The 18,202-nt window shown below is 34.6% G+C and overlaps 1 long non-coding RNA gene across 1 annotated transcript; it reads left to right on the top strand.

Moving 5' to 3' along the window:
- Window positions 1–7,849: 7,849 nt before the first annotated feature.
- Window positions 7,850–17,921, top strand: LOC144347312 (uncharacterized). The gene is made up of 3 exons (XR_013419615.2): window positions 7,850–7,907; window positions 15,291–15,421; window positions 16,204–17,921. It is a non-coding gene; the product is annotated as an uncharacterized LOC144347312 (long non-coding RNA).
- Window positions 17,922–18,202: the final 281 nt, after the last annotated feature.

The raw sequence follows: 18,202 nt of genomic DNA, 5'->3' as shown, positions 1-18,202 counted from the left end.
ACCAGTTACCTACCATAAGAGATGGTAATACCAAATGTACATGAGGTTTTTCAAGTGTTTTTGCATCAAGAGATTGTCATCAAACCCAAAACGACCACATTATTTTCCGTTTGTAGTTACATTATGTTAGTGTACAATAATTACAGTAGTACCAAGAAGCCATTCTCCATATATCAGTAGTCTTGCAAAAATATACTGACCAAATCGATGGAAGCGGAAAATCACAACCCTGTGGATTCTGAAACTGTCCTATAATCAATGTTTATTCACTACAAATCAAACGTAAAGACATAAAGTTCCCGGCAGTTCCCTGCGTTGAAAACATCCATTCTAAGTGAGTTTATAAATAAATAAATAAATAAATAAATAAAGCTATTTTTAATAGTTATTTAGGACTACGATTACCAAATATTATCTTCAATATATCATTCTAAGTGAGAATGTTCACATCCCTTTCTATATGTTGATTACACCATGGGCATCTTGTTATCAGAATAGTGGAAACGTCATGTTAGAAATAACTTTAGAACATCAAATGTTTTTCTTTTCTTTTTTAAATTACAGCACGTCAAACAAAAAAACATAAAAGACAAATATTAATGTTATATATATTATATGCATTAACATAATCTTGAATGAGAGAATATTTCTTGGCTTCAATGAATAACAAATTTACCCAAATCTAAGCAGAAAAAATAATTTGGTGCTCAAAGGGTTCAGCTTGAAATGTTAATCTATGTTGTTGCATATTCATGTACCTTTCAGAGCAACTTTCTTGCCTGACTTAAATACATGTATATTTCAACCGAAACAATACATTATAAATGCACCAATAATCACACATTTCTTAGATTTGGAATTGAAATTGTAAACCTGAAAGATTTGTTCGTATATTAGACTCTCCAGGATTAAGGATAATACAATATGTAAAGAGGTCAATTGTTGAACCCTCTGCAAAAATGTTCTAATAATATTACATGTATAATCTAAGAAAACTCTAGATGCCATGTTGAATTTTTGTGTAGTCAAGTTAAATAAAGTGCTTCATAACCAGTCTCAAACTCGCCATGCTGGAGGGTGTGCAGCAGTTGATAAGGAGGATTTTAAGTAGTTGGACAAGTTTGTTAGAAGCACCATCAAAATGAACTTTCTTGTGTGTGACCTTAAACCTTGAGATACTATTCACACACAAAAAAAACATTTGTAAAGAAGGTGGATAGTTCCATGAAATTTGTGGATGCTCATTATAAAATCATGCTGCCTTTCTGCGGAACTGATGTACAGCTTCCAGGTAATAAGAAGGATCATATGCTAGAAAACGACTCAAAGGCGTCAACAGGATATTGAAGACTGATTCTAAATTATAAGGCGTTTATAGCAGATATAATATGTTACTCACATCCCATTTGAGAGGCTTGATTGGAATGTCAGTAGAGCGTGGTTCATACCCCATCATAGTGTATATCACCCCAGTAAACCAGAAAAGATTCAGATTGGATTGGTTTATCTTTGATTGACTTTTTGCTCCAACGGCATGACAAATATTTTCCTAAGTATACTTCCGAGATCCAAACATGTGGCTATAATGGTCTCTTTAGACTATAATGTGGCTGGATGGTGAATTAAGTTGGGGCCCAGAGGTGTATAAGATGGCATTTCATTTACTTGGTGCCATATCATCCCCTAGCTGCTTGAATAGAGAAATGTTAGAACCTGAGAATTTCTATGTGGATTACTGTTTCAAATCATTAGTAAAGGAATGTCCATGAGCACGATTCCATTAATATATGTCGCAGAAGAGATTTCAATTCAACAAATAGGTGAATAACAGTCATGCTTTTTTGGAACCGGTACCAACTGATGCCAGGGCTAGGAGTGTAAATCAGTTGAGTGCGACCATCTTTCGAGGCAACAAGCTCTTGGCATATTTTGGACCAGAACCAGAAGCTCTTGTATTCCATATTAATATTAAAAATAAACCCCATCTTGTTATGTTTTTATTCAATTTGCAAGATCCTTTTACAAGATCTCTGCACCACTGTGTGCAACAATTTAAGTCAGCTGACTTTGAAAAAGTGGTCTTATGTCTAATGCACAATTTCTCTTGTTAATGTACAAAAATAAATATATATATCGTTTTGTCTCATACTCATGTCAGCAAACGATCAATAATCAAGCCAAGAACAACCCCCGCCACTGCCACAAGTTGTAACCACCTGGTTTTCTGATAAATACTAGGGTTCAAACACTACCAGGCGATCGTAGAAAAAAATATATACTTCATGAAAATGTACAAGACGTAAAGGTACCGTGATTATTTAACTGTGAATAAAAGCCTTCGAACAATACAATAAAACATTCATGCACAACTTGCGACGAAAATACTGTCTAAAATGTAGGTTGGAACAATGCGGTCTTTGAAATTATTACTTATGATCAGCACTTTAATTATTTTTAAAGAAAATTACAGGGCAACGTTAGCATAAATTAAGTAATGGCATATCTGAAAAAAATGAATAAGACATCAGTAATTACCAGTAACCAATGGCGTTTGTCAGGGTTAAATTATGTCTTTAATGCTCTTCAATGTTTATATGGATGGTCTGAGCCTGACACTCGATTAAATTGACTTGACTGGTCTGAAAACATTGTTAAAAACAATGATAGTATGTTGATAGTATACGAGTGTTTGCGCCCTCTATGAAAGGCATATACAAACTAGTTCATGCCTGTGAGCACAGGATAATGATATTCTATACAACACTAACAAATTTGATTTAATTTTCTATTTATCAATCAATTGCCCTCCGGTGTATTTGTTAGATTGAGAAATGGACCTAACTGGGTCACAAATTGTCTTTTCACTTGAAGGGCACCACAGCTGTTGATTACCGAGATTCCAATGTTCTGTATTTAAGCTAACATTCTCACCTGCAAGATTCCAAACTGTAGTTATCAGATTAAGTATTTTTTGTTTAGAAGTGTTTTCAATGTATATAACTGACAGTTGAGGTGTATTAACAGAATGTTTGAACTTCAGGTAGATTGATACATCGTGTGAACGTTATCTCAGCAAGCTGTGTTTGTGTTCAGCCTCTTGCCGTTTGTGGTAGACCCAAACTTTAGTAACTGCAAAATATTGGGGTAAAATATCATAATAGCGTGCAATGACTGACGAAAACCTTCTAATAAGGCCAACAATACAATCTTCTTGCGTGTTACGATTTGCTACGTGGTATACGCCGGTAGAGGTAACGCGCTAGTGTTGTCTATCAGGGCAATTGCCGTTTTGTTTACATAACACTTGAAATTTTGTCAAAAATGTCGTCGTCGTTTTTCGGGTACTTTTTAAAACAATGCGACACCACAAAAAAAACATCATGATTTATATAATTTTTCAAGAGAAGCACTCCCCTATCATCTTGAAGTATTTCATTAGGACTATGTGTATGTAACAATGCCTTCACTGTTTAGAATCAGTTTACCAACAGCCAATCATATCGCTTCTTTCTTTAACGGGCTTGGCCAAGCTATCAAAATCTTCGAGGCGGAGCTAAGTCAAAAAGACACTTTATGTTGCTATTTGAGACGCGCACTACTCTATTTCTATGGGCTCTGCGCGAGCTGCTGTGAAATACCAGTCGAAAAGCCGGTGAAAATAGCTAAAATCGAGAAAACAGAACAAATTTAACTTTGAAGTAATCCTAAACAACCAAATTGAAATATGTTACATATGTAGGGGTAATTTTGTTACACTGTTCAGGGTGTCAACAACCATCACAAAATACCGTTTTCTGAGAATGTATTGGCCTTTGTTTTCACCATGATGGTTGCCAGGCTGTGAAAATGCCCAACCCGGGAATAAATGTCGCTGTGCACAGTGGAAGCTGTGTTGGCTTGGATGTCACGGCAATACAGCTGTTCAAGCTATACTTAGTGCCGAGTCGAATGTGCTCGTTTTTAGTCGCACTGGAGATAGTAAATCCTTATGTTATTACATTTTACCGGCCTTGAGACCATCGAGCATGGTAATAGTGTTGTCCGAAGAGTAGCTGTTATACCTCAAAGCTCATGATGTCACTGCGACATATATCGGCAGAAATGAAACCGAAGACATCAGAAATGCAAAGCTGCAAGCCTTTCTGCCAACATTCTATCGCGCAACCACGTGACATACACGGGTATGATTAACATTACCGTACGGTGTTGAAGAAGAAGCAATGTCCGAACAGAACAAGACCGTGCAGGTGGAAGATGCATTCTGTTATTCTAAATTGATAGACGTTTTTATTTTATCAAATTAACTTGTGCAAACGTATATGAACTCTTTAGTAGCATCTATATGTAATAGTGATCTTACTTGGTCATGCAAATTGTGGCAACAAATTTTTATTAATTTGTTCATATTTCTTTTTCCATTGTCACACGTTGTTTGGTGTTGTACATATAGAATCAGTCTGAAATAAACAAATTGAACACAGTCATATTTGTATCTCGTTATACCTATCAACTTTGAACATACTTGGTCAGTATATACTCCAAAACGCAATACAGACATAATGGGGCGAAATTGTCGTCAATTAATTATATTGAATGATATATACAAAAATCAATATGGCCAAGCTGCTTGTTGTTTAGTGTCAGCCAGCTATATTTCATTCAAATGAAAACAAAAAATAGCCACAATGTTAACTGACATAATAGGTGGAGTGTAGTGACCAGACAAAAACCCTTTCAAAATCACAATCAGCATTTTAGTTGAACACTAATCAATCACAACGGTTAAAAAATGTTTCCCAAGGGAGACCATAAAAAAAAATAACCTCGTCCTTCACAATAACAAGGTATAGATTCAGCCAAAGACAAGTGACCTTTCTATTCTTAATATTAAATTCACATTCGGAAAATCTGTATTATCAAGTTGCTTGTTGACAAAATTACTGCCAGCCAGTTATATTTCCTTCAAATAAAAAAAATCCAATGTTAACCAACATAATAAGTGGAGCGTAGTGACCAGACAAATAACCTTTCATACTATCAGCATTTTAGTTGAACACTAATCCATCACACTGGTTGGAAAAAAATGTTTCCTAGGGGAAATGAAAAATTCTCAATTAGCCAGATTGTCAACTGACATAATAAGTGGAGTGTAGTGACCAGACAAATGACCTTTCACACTATCAGCATTTTAGTTGAACGCCAATCCATCACACTGATTAAAAAAATGTTTCTCAGGGGAGACAACAAAAGAAAAAAACACGTCCATCACAATAACAAGGTATAAATTTAGCCAACAGCAGGTGACCATTGTATTATTAATATTAAATTCACATTCGGCAAATCTGTATTATCAAGTTGCTTGTTGACAAATTAATTGCCAGCCAGTTATACTTCTTTCAAATGAAAACAAAAATTAGCCAGAATGTCAACCGGCATAATAAGTGGAGCGTAGTGACCAGAACAATAAATAACCTTTCATACAATCCCCTGTTTCCCAGGGGAGACAACAAAAGAAAATAACCTCGTCCATCACACTAACAAGGTGTAGATTCAGCCAGCAGACAAATGCCTGTTGTATTCTTAAGTTAAATTCACTTTCGACAACCATGTGAGGTTCCATCCCGTGACTAAAATATACAAAAACTGTTTCGCAGGGGAGAAACAAAAGAAAATAACCTCGTCCTATTACAATAACAAGTTATAGATTCGGCCAGCAGAAAAGTGCTCATTGTATTCATAAGATTAAATTCACATTCGGCAAATCTTGAGGTTCCATCCCCTGACTAAAATATACACTATACACGTGGAAATTGTGAATTAGTCGTTTGAAATTATCTGCTGAATATAAATTTAATTTAGACCTTGAAGACAAGTTAAATTGTCGGTATGTTTGCCTAAAACATAGTAATTAACTGATACATCAAAATCAGTAAAATCAAGAAGGCAAATTAGTTTTTTATTTCGTATTTGCATATAATAAATACTATCATTTTGTTGTGAGAGTGATTCTTCGATTAATTGCAAAGCTAGTATAGTTTAACAATAAAAGAATTCCCAAATTTTCTCATAGAAAATTTAAAAAGTCTACCAAAACTAAATACATGTGATGAAAACAAATTACTATACTTGGTGCCACAGTGTAAGGCCTGCTTGTTGCTATTGAGAGGGGCATCCACAAAACTCACACTGGACAGGGGTTCTTTCACTTTCACTTCTAGAAATGAAATGAAGTTAAAGCTCCTGGTTTTAATACCTTTCACAATTATTACAAGAGCCAAAGCACAGAGTAATACAATGAATAAATTTACTAAATGATGGGATTGCTTTGAGAAGTGTTCGTTGATGATAATTCACAGGTTCAGCATGTGGAGATGGATGATCAATGGCTTCTGCAACACAACAACAAAGAGGATTTCTTGCAGAGGAACACTGTTATTCTGGAGGGCACTGTTGATAGCAGTTGATAGCATAGAGCAGTTCATACAAGTCTGACAGAATGATGATTGAAGCCTGTATCACTTGTCTCACAATATCACAGCTGCAAAACACAAAGTACTCAGTTGAAATCGTGGACCTCAACTGTCCTCCATCTAGCCTATTTATATGCATAAATGACCCAGATACAGAAACACCACCTGGGTTTCCACATGAGCCGATCAGAATGTGGTCTCACGCAGGCACCTCAGTAGATCGTAAACATCCTTTGATTTGTAAATCACAAGCACACCTGGTAGATTCCAATTGTCCTTCCAGAGTTGTAAACAAGTATGGCCTGTCATTCACCTTTACGATATTTATCTCGCATAATCAGGTGGTCTTTCCAAAGTTGTAAACATCCTTTGTTCCGTAAATCACAAGCACACCTGGTAGATTCAAATTATCCTTCCAGAGCTGTAAACAAGTATGACTTGTCAATCAACTTTATGACATTTATTACACGGCAATGCACACCGATTCTTTCCATGATTCCATGCATACTTCTATTTGTGGGGTTTGAGGTAATATGACAAAAACATAGAATGGAGGATGCTGACACTTAGTCAATATGCTAAAACGCAATACAGACATTATGAAGAAAAATGCCCGTCAATCAACTATATTGAATGTTTTAAAAAACGGTATCATCAAGTTGCTTGTTGAAAAAATATAGCCAGCCATTTAAATTGTATCCAAATGGAAAATATAAATTAACCAGAATGTCAACTGACACACTAAGTGGAGCGTAGTGACAAGACAAATAACCTTTCATACAATCAGCATTTTAGTTGAACACTAATCAATCATAACGGTAAAAAAAATATTCCAGGGGAGACCATAAAAGAAAATACCCTTGTCCATCACAATAACAAGGTATGGATTCAGCAAGCAGACAAATGCCCGTTGTATTTTTAAGTTGAGTTTCGGCAAATCTATGATGTTCAATCAGATGACTAAAATATACACTATACACGTGGAAATTGTGAATTAGTCGTTCGAAATTATCTGCTGGATATAAATTAATCTAGACCTTGAAATTGTACTTGTAAAAAGTCATACTTTATATCTAGCCCCCCCCCCCCCCCCGTTGATGACAGTTTTTTTTTGGTTTTATACCATGAATGTTTTTTATATGTTTACACTCTGTGCATCACCCTTTTTTATTTTGATTTCCAAGCATTAGCTGTGATATTTGGTTGAATTTCTCTGTAAATAAAAAAAAAAAAAAAGGTTTCACTGTGGTATAAACTAAGGTTTTGTTAACAAAGGATAAGGAAGTAAAAATGACCAATTGCCGTGGATTTTGTGTACAGGGGCATAATTAATATTCATGAAGACGCCAATATAAAAGCAATCATTTTTCCGTTTCATTTCCATCAATCTAAGAACCGCCCAACACGACAGGATATCGAGTCTTATTCTGTGTTAAGGTATGTAGTAAAATTGTACGTGTGCATGTAACAAATATATGATACAAGACGACAATATAAGTACAGTCTTGTAGTGCGAGTTGACGTTATACAGACTCAATACATCTTAAATGAAGCGTTGTATTTACGACTGGAGATACAGTTACGTAATTGGAATTCTCGTGAACATTCATACACCGACTGTGCGTGTGAAACATTTACTATGGACATGGTAACTAGTATGTTTCGTTTGAAAGACGAAAGTGTGTTAGGCTCTAATATTTTATGTTTGCTCTGGTTTGGCTTGTAGAAATCAAAGGTTTCTGCATCTGTTTTGAATATTATTTGCTTTCCGTTCTGGTTATTATTACGCTTCCAACAAGCGATAGTATGCGGGCAATCTTTTTTTCTCTCTTCTGATTATACGACGTTATTTGCAAAATATGAAATGCGGTAACTGCTCTCTTTTTTTGGTCAAGCTATTAATACTGTCTGGTACTTGTATTTTTGCAGTCGTCTTCAAAACATATTATTGCATGTAGACTGGACAACACTTCCAGGCTTTGGGTATTTGATTTTTTAGGAGTTGAATTTTTATATTAAGGATCTGTGATCGCTGTTACGATCACCGTACATAGCCACCGCGCCCAGCTATGTATTTGTTCGCTGTACGTTAAATATTTACAGTTACAAGTAGTATGATGAGTCTGAAGTCCGGTTTATTTTACAACTGTGCTTTCAACGGGTCAAATACAATCAAAAAATGAACAACATTGACCCTTTCTTGTAAGGTTGCCTTGACGTAGTCTATAAAACGTCACGGATATTATTGTTTGTGATACTAAATGTTTAGTTGTTATATTCACTGTAGATCAGTTTTGTTTTCAAGACCTATGGCGCATATGTGTATTTTGTGTGCATTGAGTATACAACAACAACAACTGTTATACTAGCATAACAACATTAATTATTCGGACGTCAAAAATTGGTACATTTTCAGAAGTACGAATCTCTGTTTCTGCCATACGCGGGTGCATTCGTTCGAGCGAGTATTTTAAGACTCGATTAGAGTGGGAAATAAAAACAAATACAGTTGACCCACCTACACCAGCAACTATTTTATTATGATTGGAGTGCAAGTTTTAAACATGGTTTGGTTTAACGAACCATAAAGATTCGAAAAAAACATACTGTTTGCTGCTTGGCCGTGTATGCCGAGTGTTTCAATATTCATTAAAAATATTTGCGAAGATTTAAATTCATATTTATTCGCGAAACGACCACACCTATTTGTAAAACCATGATTTGAATTTGTGACACATTCATCTCTATTTCTACTAAAATTGCCCATTTTAATTTTAAAACCTCGTTTATAATCGTTTGTATTCGTATAGATCAAATTATATTCGTGACATAACTATTTCTATTTATATTAGAAATCTCCATTTATAAATGTAGAAGCACATTTTTATCTGTAATATATTTATTTGTATTAGTAAAACTTGTGCAATTTGTGGGCATTGAGGGCACTGCTCTTGCATGTATTAAATCATGTAGATCAATCGAGATCATGTAACATTCACCGTCAATCACGGTCACCCGAGAGCTGAAAATCCAGATCAGTACAATATTTGTTTTTAATTTGTTTTCGGTTTGTCATCAGTATTACTATAATGATACTACAGTTATGAAACTCGACCGCCGTAAAATCGCAGTCAATGTGAGACTATTTAAAATTGCAAAATTGGCACCCAACCCTTACACACCTAAATGTCTGAACAATCAGGAAGCAGTGAATAGAACATTAATACAGAAAATTAAACCGCAATGTATGCACGACAGGATATAGTATAACACGATAGCAGAATAGCGACTTTGGCATGGGAACCCCGCAGACAGGCAGTATAGAGTTATAGCGTGAAAACTTGTGTTAAACACCCGTGCACAAAGCGCTTTTTAGGGTATTGGGTAACACGGTAATATTACAGGGATCTTGAACGAAAATTCTTAGGCGATAGTATTGTAGTATAAGAAGTCGCATTAACGTGGTCTGACTGTGGGTTAGCACATTATAGGGAGTTTGGCTATTATGCACGCACAATAGGATATTGTACAACACAATAACATTATTATGACTTTAGTCGGGAAACCTTGTGAGATAATCAAGATAGCATTATATAATAGAGACTCGTCTGGTAGCAACGGTGGTGCAATGTCGGGTAGTCGAGTATCAGTAGCACAAAACGCTACGTTAGAAATGCTCGTACGTCAAGTATTTCTGAAGTTCTTAATGGTTATCTTAACTAAGTCACCGTTATGCATGTTCACAATAACAGTATTGGTGTCTTCGTCAATCAATAATAATCAATTTCTACTTTTAATGTCAGTTCTATTTAAAATTTCCCGGTTGTGAATGCCTAGCAAATAAACGTTCACACAAAGAGGTCTCCGATATTGTTAAACAACACCATTTTACTAGTTGACTACCATGCTACGCACAGTGATGTGAAGGTGTGAGTCTAAGTGTAGAGAAACTATGTTGTCATTTACAGTTACCTAATCAACTGTACAGTTTTCTGTAGGGGCTCTGTTTAGCATAAACGTTCGATGTGTCGACTCACGGTGGTTTGGTTTCATCCCTTGGTATTTTTATAGTAATAGCCATAGTAATAGTTCAGTCCACTCGTGACTGTGAATTCAATAATATATCACAAACCTATTTAGCCGTCGATTCGCGTTGCTTTGAGTCCAGATAAGTTCCGGGATTCGTCTGTCAGTGTACATGGCAACATCGGGATACAGGTCTAACCCTATTCGCAAACTGGTAAAACAGTCCAAAATATATTAAAAAACAATAAACATAACAAGTCCAAGTTGTTATCGAGTAACCAATAGGCATGTTATTCTTCGCCAGTAGGTATTTTGTCTGAGTGTTTATATATTTTTTTGACCAGTTTCACGGGTCGATGCACATGAATATACGTGCTCTCTCCACTTTTCGCATTTTGTGAATAGAGTTACACCGTGGTGCTAGGGTCCGGTCTATTCACCGACGCTGCATGTACATTGGACGCAAAACGAAAACACAGTTAAAACCTGTTCTGCCTGGGAATTAGGAAATCGATGAAAAACACCGCCCACAACGGCACATTTACAGAATCACTTGGTCCCCAAATTGCCGCCATATTGGAACGTGTTTTGAATCAAGTCAATAAAAAAGAGCGCCACATGGTCCTACGAATACAAATAAAGGTTTTTACAAATACGAATAAAAATTGAGAGTTTACGAGTACATCAAAAAAAATATAATACGAACATAAACCTGGAAATGAATATTAACATTGAGGTTATATTAATAATATTAGCGTTATGAGTGTCGCGTTCTACATTTCTAGTATAATAAAACGTCCCATTGCCAGTTTAGCAAAATACTTATCGCCCAGTCAATCTTTCCTTGGATCTTCTACTTTTAGTTTCACCTCCATATCGTCATCATATACCATTTTCAAATAACCCCCTGTCGGAACGTGTCAACCCGGTGCGACTGAAATGCTGCACAATCCCTAGAACTGTTGCCTTCGCTAGTCCAACTTCTTGGTAATCGTTTGCAAACTATTTTCGCGAGGCGATTTTCTTCTTCTATGTGCTTTGACATAATAGCAATAATTGTATAGTCATCGATGAGTTCGAAATCAGAAACTGCATTCAAAACTAAATTGTTCTCACTGAGGTAATTTGGGTAATTCCATTATATGTGAGGGGTGTTTTTTTAAATAATTGTATTAAAGAGGTTTATTATTTTCGTGAAATGTTAGAAATAAAATGTATTAAATGAACGAACATATGTATGCATGGAATAATAATGTGTTCGATAACAACAATAAATAAAACATTGTTCAAACAAATGTTTGAACGAACGCTTACACGTTGTAATAGTTGAAGCCATCTGAAACTGTGGTCCGTTGTTTTGACTATCTGTCATGCAGGCGAATATGTAACTTTATTGCGTCTATAACGGTCGCTGAGGCGGCCAGGCAAGTGTCTGGGGGATGTTGAACGCACTCGTTCGAGTGAATTTTAGATCGTAGACGTAGACGTAGAATACAGTTTCACGGATACAACAGAAAATAGTTACAAGCTACTATTTGTTTAATTATCTGGCCTAAGAATATTTATCACTAAAGTCATCAAGGTCTACAACAGAACAGATGCGTACCGAAACCTTGCCCTCATTCTTTGATCTGTTATATGACCCAAACGTGGAAAACGATATGCATTTGATATGATAATAATAATAATAATAATTGCTATATTGAAAGTATATCTATTTGCTATTATAATATTTATTACGAATTGTCGTGCACATGAACGGCAAAGAAGATTCGAAAAACATGTTTTCACGTTGATATAGCATTGCAAGAAAAACCGGATGCAGCATATATATATATATATATATGCGTCGGTCCGTGGCTAATGACGGCCAAGTGAATTTCTAATATTTTATGGAATGAAACATTTTTGTTTTTGACGTACTTTCAATTTATGAAGTTGCGGTATGTAATAACAATTTAGGTTTTAGCTGTGATTTTCGAAGTTATACCTGCGGTGGCGACTTTTCAACAATAGTGTTTTGAAATGATAGACGAAAATCAAAATTCTATTTTCAATTTATGACGTTTCATTTTATTGAATCGATAGGGGCTCTTTCGGTTATTTGCACATTTTCAGTCGACGGCAAGCCCAACAAGGCGCATGCATGTTACCAGTCAGCTCTGTTTTGACGCCTACTTTTTAATATTCATATAGATAGACACGTGCTCGTTTCGTACATGACGTCATCATATTCTAGAACTAAACCACGCTAACCTTTTCGTGTACGTGGCCTTGCTAATTGAAATGAAGACCGAAAAAAAATGTTGACATTGAGTATATCAGTGTTCTTCTCAAACAGGGAACTTCTCACCACGAGATCAAATCTTTCAGTTTAGTAGGGGTGTGGGACCGGGAAGTAAAACCCCAGACCCCATTATAGACAATTTTCATCTCAAAAAACAATACCCTATTACATACCAAACGGTCATGTTGTATATCCCATCAGATACCAAATTTTCACTGAATTTATTCAGTTATAGGTCGAATCTACTCATCACCAGGACTCGTCATAAAATACTAAAACTGTTGTGAGGGAAATTTGTTTTATTCCAGCAGGTGATCTATAATGTAAAAATAGTTTTCTCAAATTGGTCTCAAAATGGCCAAACAAATTCACTTCATACATCGTATCACACATAATAACTTACATTTAACGTAACTTTGACTGAAAAAAAAAACATTTTCTGTTAACGAATGCTGTTTTTTGCAATATCTTTATTCATTATATATTTTTTAGCTCCCCTGTCGACTTTGTCGAGCGGAGCTTATCATATGAGTCATTGTACATCGCCGTCCGTCGTCCGTGTCAATGATTTACTTTTTCGACTTCTTGATAACTACAAGCCCGAATGTTTTGATGATTGGTGTATATGTACCTTGGGTAGACCTCTCTCAGATTTGTTCATTTCATTTCAATTCTCTCATTTTGATGAATGTTTTTGTACTTTTTGGTAAAAAGTTATATTTTCGATTTCTTGTTGACATCCGCAAGTCCAATTGATTTGATATTACATATATAGGTACTACATGTAGAGCTCTCTCAGATTTGTTCATTTTGTATGATATCTTTAATTCTCTTATTTTAGTGAATATTTTTGTAATTTGTGGTGCAATTTTCGACTTCTTGTTAAAAACCACAAGTCTGATTGATTTGATGTTACATATATAGGTACTACATGTGGACGTCTCTCAGATTTGTTTATTTTGTGATGATGTCTTTAATTCTCTCAGCCGACAGGCTGCTTGTATAGAGCTAAAATATAAGTGAAAACATTGAAGATACTGCGTAGTGATTCTGTGTTAAGAGATAGCAAAGATAAAATTACATTACACGAATATGCGTCCTGTTGCATTGTATTGTGTCTGATTTTAGCACAGAGTTTGAAAAACAGAGATGTGCAACACACATGCAATTCTAGGTACCTTAGTTATAATCCCTTTCTCAATTAATACCTTAAGATAAAAGACAACAAAACTATGTCACCATAAACTTTACTTTCTTATTTGTTCCATCAGGCAAACGTGACCGTATATTTAGATACAATGATTCATCTAAATTTGAATAACTTAAAGAGATTTCATACATTAAAACTATTGTAAATGAATCAGTTTTACTACCCGTGTCAATTAGACAATGAAATATGTTTAAGCACCAAGAACTACACACAATGAAGAAGAGTCAGTCACTGTCATTGTATTATTATTAACTTATTAACATGTTTATTGAAGATTTCCAGTGTTGGAGACGTTGACGACAAAGCGTAACACAACCGGCACAACAAAGACATGCGTCAAAGAGTATAAAATAATGAATGAGATAGCTCTCACATGGAATATGTATTTATTTTGTTGTGAACTTTTTCGTGGGAGTATCTATAGCAACCATTGCCACATCCATTATTGAGTCAACAGCCTATTGTTTTTTTAGGGATACATATTGTGAAATAAAATGAAGCGCCCTCGGTGTGTGAATGACAAGCACACATGCCTTGATACTTTGCAACAACCCATTGCACATGTTTATTTTTAGATCTGACACCGGCGATCAGTGTAAAAAGCGTGACCAGTTTAGTACGATGGGAAATGCGTACAGTCTTCAAATAACCACAATAGACAGCGTGTGGATCAAGACCGAAATATACGTGATTCCGGCGTTTCATAATAAATGTTTTTTATGAATAATTGCAGGCAATTGATCTCGAGTTACGGTGGACGCATTATATTAATTATTCGCGTCATCAGTGAGGTCAATTGCAATTTAAGTTTTATGCAAGGTAACGTTCAGCACCGTCAATGTTTGTTAATCAAACCTCATTGAAGGTGCTGAACGTTGTGTTCGTATTCGAAGCCTTTACGTAGGCAACGCTACCAGATATATACATAAGCTTACAAGCCACACCAACTCAGCAACAGGTCAGATTGCAAATTTTGTACATAATCCCAACCCATCCCGTCCCAATTCCCATGTCATAGGCTGTAATATGCAATTACAACTCTGGTTCCCCCCATAATTCTGGATTGTGATGTCAGCATAATTTGAGATACCTACATCCTGTCTCCCCCTGTGGCATATTGGTATGTCGCAATAATAAGCACGCTACCAAGAGTCTATTATTAGACCTGTTTTGAAGATAAGCTCCATAAGTAGCCCCACAACGGCCTCTCTCGTATTTTACGTCACAATATTTAAGTTGATTAACACTGATAAAATAAATAACATAAAATTGTTTTTTTTGTGTGTGTTTTTTTCAGTTATTCACTAAGAACTACACAAGATGAAAACGTTAACTCTGCTCATCATTGTATTAATAATAACTCTGATGTGTGTTGAAGACTCTCAAAGCTGGGGACGTCGACGACGAAGACGAGCGCCCCAACCATCAGTAAGTACAAGTCGGTAGTTGGATTAGTCATAGACTTTGATACTGCATCTCCAAATAATGTTGAAATAAGCAAATAATTGAAAAATAATATAATAATAATGTTGAAATAAAGGCCTAAAAAGCAAACAATCGCACTGACAGTAATTTAATATTAATGTCGAAATAATTAAATAACAGTAACATTAATAACATAATAACTGATCGAGATAATTTTCCAGGTATTCTCATTTCAGAGATACGAGGCACAACAATTACCAACGTACAGTACTATGATAACCTATTTAATCACTGATTTCTTTACATTTTATCATCTGAACTGTGAATGAAAATGTTGCCAATTCAATGTAATATAATTTTAAAATTTATAATTAGTCAATTAATATTCTGGCTAGTTGGTTGCTCCCTACATTTACCAGAATACTGATTAATTGATAATTAGTTCTAGATGTTTAAGCATAATAATTACACACAAGTTTGCATAAACATTAAAATCATCAGTCTTTCAAATTGTTTTTGACAAATACCCACAAAAACCTTTTAAGATATTATTAGTATACATGAATAGTACTTGTACTAGTACCACTATTAGTCGTCTGCCTCTAGAAGAATACCCTAAAATATCAGATCGCTACAACCAACATGCAGCATAGCTTCAAATTTTAAAATAAACTGTTATAGTTAACTCGTGCTGTATACCGGATACGTTGCATTTTATACTGACTGTGGTGTTTAACTAACTTTAGAACAACATTTTGAAAATGTGTTTCTTTTTTTTCTCATAGTGTGGCCAGTGTCTGGGATTCGCCAGAAAGGTAATAGCCTCTGATCGTACTCATACATATGGCACTGATTGTGCCGCATGTGGCCACGACTGTCGATCATGCCTATCACACACCTATGAAAGGACCATGACTGGTGTTCAAGTATATACCTGTCAACTTACCTGCGACTAAAAAGCGCATTGATCGTTTGTCTTTGTGATGCCTATTTGTTCAATCGCTCTACTTAGTATGTTGTTACATTGTAATATTCAAATTTGTGCATTATTTTACTACTGCTTAGTAACTAAAAACATTGTTATATTCAAAAATGTGCATTCTACCATTGATTAGTAAATGAAAGTAAACACATTGTAATATTCAAATGCGTGCATTATTTTACTACTGCTGGTTAAATAAAAGAAAACACATTGTAATATTCAAATGTGTGCATTATTTTACTACTGCAGGTTAAATAAAAGAAAACACATTTTAATATTCAAATGTGTGCATTATTTTACTAATGCTTAGTAAATAAAAGAAAACACATTTTAATATTCAAATGTGTGCATTATTTTACTACTGCTGGTTAAATAAAAGAAAACACATTTTAATATTCAAATGTGTGCATTATTTTACTACTGCTGAGTAAATAAAAGAAAGCACATTGTAATATTCAAATGTGTGCATTATTTTACTACTGCTCAGTAAATAAAAGAAAACACATTGTGATATTCAAATGTATGCATTATTTTACTACTTCTTAGCAAATAAAGGAAAACACACTGTAATATTCAAATGTGTGCATTATTTTACTACTGCTGAGTAAATAAAAGAAAACACATTGTAATATTCAAATGTGTGCATTATTTTACTACTTAGCAAATAAAGGAAAACACACTGTAATATTCAAATGTGTGCATTATTTTACTACTACTTAGCAAATAAAAGAAAACACATTGTAATATTCAAATGTGTGCATTATTTTACTACTTCTTAGCAAATAAAAGAAAACACATTGTAATACTCAAATGTGTGCATTATTTTAGCACTGCTCAGTAAATAAAAGAAAACACATTGTGATATTCAAATTTGTACATTATTTTACTACTGCTGATTAAATAAAAGGAAACACATTGTAATATTCAAATGTGTGCATTATTTTACTACTGCTTAGTAAATAAAAGAAAACACATTGTAATATTCAAATTTGTGCATTATTTTACTACTGCTGAGTAAATAAAAGAAAACACATTGTAATATTAAAATTTGTGCATTATTTTACTACTGCTCAGCAAATAAAAGAAAACACATTGTAATATTCAAATGTGTGCATTATTTTACAACTGCTCAGTAAATAAAAGAAAACACATTGTGATATTCAAATTTGTACATTATTTTACTACTGCTGATTAAATAAAAGGAAACACATTGTAATATTCAAATGTGTGCATTATTTTACTATTGCTTAGTAAATAAAAGAAAACACATTGTAATATTCAAATTAGTGCATTATTTGGCTACTGCTGAGTAAATAAAAGAAAACACATTGTAATACTCAAATTTGTACATTATTTTACTACTGCTGATTAAATAAAAGGAAACACATTGTAATATTCAAATGTGTGCATTATATTACTACTGCTCAGTAAATAGAAGAAAGAACCCAGTGTGATATTCAAATTTGTGCATTATTTTACTACTGCTTAGTAAATAAAAGGAAACACATTATGATATTCAAATTTGTGCATTATTTTACTACGTCTCAGGGCATCTATGTATTACGTTTCATTGAAATCTGTTGAGAAACAAGTGAAAATGCTTACAATTCGGCTAATTACTATGCAAATTAGGTAACTAGTTATCACGAATTTCAAGAAAAAACTAGTCATATCCGAGCATTGTCCCAGAGCATCTATGTACCAAATTTCATTAAATCTGAAAATCGGTTCCTGAGATATCAGTGAAACAGACAGACATACACACATTCACGCACTCATGCACTGCAAAGACTCCCATTGTG

This window comes from Saccoglossus kowalevskii, chromosome 16, assembly GCF_978046115.1.
Source record: "Saccoglossus kowalevskii chromosome 16, keSacKowa6.1, whole genome shotgun sequence".
Classification (NCBI taxonomy): domain Eukaryota; kingdom Metazoa; phylum Hemichordata; class Enteropneusta; family Harrimaniidae; genus Saccoglossus; species Saccoglossus kowalevskii.
Note: the sequence above shows the minus strand (reverse complement) of the source record. Positions and strands in the feature narration are given on the sequence as shown.